Genomic DNA, 3,819 nt, shown 5'->3' with positions numbered 1-3,819 from the left:
TTTTCATTTTGCGTCGGGTCCTTTAAGTTAGGTATCCAGCCCTGCTCCTAGAAGAAGGAAATGATACTATAGAAGAAACAAGGAGGACGAGGTGCTTTAACCGAGTCCAAGTTTCACTTTTATCCTAATGAAAAATACAGCCCTGACGCAGAGGGAGCGGTCAGTTCGGGGTTGGGGTTGAGTGAGCTTTGAATCAGGCCCTTCCACCCGCCTCCCTCCGCTGCCTCCCCACCTCCTCTGCCCCCGGCGTCTGGCCAGGGCACGCCTTGATTACGAGCTATCAGGCTTTCCCTGGTTGCCAAAGCAGCACATCAGCTGTTGGACAGCATTACAGATAAAGACAACCTGAGGAGAATGGGTTGTTTTCTTTCCTTAGTCACTACTCTTGTAAAAAGTACTGTATATTTTATGTCTATTTTTATTCTCGTCTTACTTTTCCTCTCCCCACAATCAGAGCTGGTTCCAAGGAGACAGGGCGATTGCAGAGCAGTCTGGTGTCTGTGATGCTGGGCCGGAGAGCTGGATGTGGGCCCAGTTTTGCCTTTTGTTGCAGTGAGACCTTTAGAAATGACTCAAGTCTTTAATTCTTCATTTTCTCGTACATGGTGGTGAAAGATACAATGACAGCTGATGCATTTTAGTGACACGGCTTTGATTATGGCTTTTGTGTCATTGGAGCAAATGTCAACATAGGGAAAAAGGCAAATAACGTGGTAGGATTATTACAAAAGGGTTTGATCATGTAGATGCCCTGAATGAGTCTTGAGGACCTGCAGAGCTCTGTGGACCACACTTGGAGAACCACCGTTCTGTGGTATCATTTGAAAACACTAATAGTTGGACCTAAGCTCCAGTGTTCAGAGAGGACCCAGGAGCCTCAGAGAGGAAAAACAAGCAGAACACACAAGACAAGCCCCAAAATGAAAGATTAAACCTTGAACCAAAATACAGAAATATGTCAGAATAGTCAATTATTCTTTGTAAAGACTTTTTGCATGACTTTTGAACTAAAAATGGTAGCAAATGAATTGAGGAGAGTAGTGGTCACTGTTGAGACTCTTAGTGACGTGGCAATTCAACTGGAAGTAATATTTAAAACACAGAGCAAAAGAACAAGGACGAGATAATCACAAGAAGAAAAAAAAATAGATTTTTGGCGGATGTATCTGGAAGAACTAACATGTGAGTAAAAGAAGATTTAGAAAGGAGAAAAGGAACAGATGGAAAAGAAGCAATAATTAAACTAATGAAAGAAGAAAATGTCCTCAAGATTAAGAAAGACCTGAATGTGCAGACTGAAACTATTCACAGAGTTCTAAGCAGAAGGGATGAGAAAAAAAAAAGTCTGGAAAATTCTTAAACTCCAAGGATGGAGAGAAACCATTACAAACTTCCAGACAGAAATAACTGGTTGCTTAAAGAATCAATGCCATTTGATGTTTCATCTGCAACACCTTAACTAGAAGATGGCGGGCCGTCTCTGCCCAGTGAGAGAGAACTGCCACCTTCCTCACTGAGCATGTCAGTCACCTCTCAGGATGGAGGTAACGGTGGGTGTCCTGTGATCCAGAGAAAGTATCACTTGTGCACCTGGGACTCTAGAAGAAACTACTAGGGGAGGATATAGCAGGTAAACCTCTACCCACTACCCATACCATCACCGAAGGTACGAGAGCATGGGGAGGAAGAGAGGCTGTCATCAGCAATGCACACATAACACGATCCAAATGGACAGCAAGAGACCAGGGTTGTATACTAGCAACCCCAGATGATAAGTCTTAAAATAGAAAGGAACTGGGGCGCCTGGGTGGCTCAGTTGGTTAAGCGACTGCCTTCGGCTCAGGTCATGATCCTGGAGTCCCTGGATCGAGTCCTGCATCGGGCTCCCTGCTCGGCAGGGAGCCTGCTTCTCCCTCTGACCCTCCCCCCTCTCATGTGCTCTCTCTCTCTCATTCTCTCTGTCTCAAATAAAAAAAAAAAAAAATCTAAAAATAGAAAGGAACTATGTAAGGGTAATTCTAAGAATAATCTGGAACCAAAAGTGCTGAACTATTTAAAGGAAATCTAGCAGTTAGGCATGAAGGAAGAGAAAAGCAATGAGGCAAAGCATTAGGAAGATTTTATCTTGGTCTGCATGAGGGTAGAATTGAGAACAGTAGTGAAAACATTTGAGAAGACTGATCCTATTCAATAGACTATCTTGGTGAAGGGATAAATTATAGCTTGTGTTTTTTTATAAAGAAAATGACAGAAATGTTTGTTTTGTTGTGAGCCTGTAGAGAGGGGAAGCAAACACTTATGAAATAGGAAGTTACAGTAGGACAACAGTATTAACAAAATGAAAAAGACAATGAGAAGAAACTTATGCAAACCAGCAAAGACATAGCAAAAGGAAAAGGAGACAACAAAGTAAACCAAACCAAATACAAAGTAAGCATAAAATGGACGAAATAAAATAAAGCACAGAAAGCACCATGAGGTCATATAAAACAAGAGCCATCTGAGAAACATTCACAGCAGGAGAAGCCTGAGGGACAGTACAACTACATGAAACGCGGTATCCTGAACAGAAAACAGACATTCAGTAAAAACGAAGAAAATCTGTTTTGGCTTTTAGCTTCAGGAGAAAGAGGAATTCCAGGGTACTGGGCATCTGACATAGCTGTGGACTGGGATTGCAGCTGGGCGTCTGACTGTAACTTTACACAGAGACCCATGTGCTCTTGGGAGCCAGGACATCTCTTTCCCTCAGTCTTTCAACTCTGCTATTTTTCTTGCATTCTGTTTCATCATCCTTTGACACAGCAGCTTGGGTTTCCAACCACGTGGTGGAAGTGTCCATGACACTTCCTGAATTAATATTTCCTCTGAGGAACAGATCATTTATTCATTCATTCATTCATTCATCTAAGAAATAGTGCCTGCCTACTATGTGCCAGGTGCTCTACCATGTTCAACTCTGCTTTGAGGATTAGATAAAGCAGATGTCATTCCATCCTCGTGGAGCTTAGTAGATAGTAGGAGAGAAAGACGTTACTCTATTATTTATACAAATCACTCTGTAATTACAAACAAGGCAAGTGCAAAGGAGAAAAAGTTCTGTGTATTGTGAAACTGTTTCCCCAACTTAGTTTAGGGTATGAAGGAGGACTTCCTGGGGGAAGTGACATGAGGCTGAGACCTAAGTGTAGATAGGAGTTTCCTAGCCACTGGGGACAGGTGTGGTGAACACCACTACAGAAAAGTCTGGAGATTGGCAAAGGGAGAGAAGTGGAAAGTGGACCTATTTATCCTAAGCCTGTTGCTGGGGTCTACTACGAGGTGTATTCAAAATTTTTCTGTTCCTTAAATACAAATATATTTATTCACTGACTCCTAAAGAGCATGCAGTTTCTTAACATCCAAGCAATATTTACAAAAATAGTTGATCTTGTACTTGACCACACAGAAAACCTTAATCTCAAGAAGGTAATTCGGAAACCTAAAAACCACTGATGATCTCCTAGGAAAATAAAAATTATTAAAGTTGAATGAAGAAGTAGAAAACTTGAATAGACTGAGCACCATAGAAGAGATGATAAAAGTGATTAAAAATGTATTACTGAAAAAGTTAACAGGATTTGATGATTTCATAGCTGAACACTATTAACTATAAAGGGCAAGCAGTTCCAATGTAATTTAAGACTATAGCAGAAAACAAATTGTCATCATCTTTATGAAAGCAATCCTGTTACTATAACCTGATGAAGATACTGCAAAAAATATTGAGGTCATATTAATTTCAAAACATTTTAAATGTGATAGTAGCTACAATAATCC

This window comes from Mirounga angustirostris, unplaced genomic scaffold (genome assembly GCF_029215605.1).
Source record: "Mirounga angustirostris isolate CCGP_5_RB_7025 unplaced genomic scaffold, mMirAng1.0.hap1 SCAF_3, whole genome shotgun sequence".
In the NCBI taxonomy this organism is placed as follows: Eukaryota; Metazoa; Chordata; class Mammalia; order Carnivora; family Phocidae; genus Mirounga; species Mirounga angustirostris.
Note: the sequence above shows the minus strand (reverse complement) of the source record.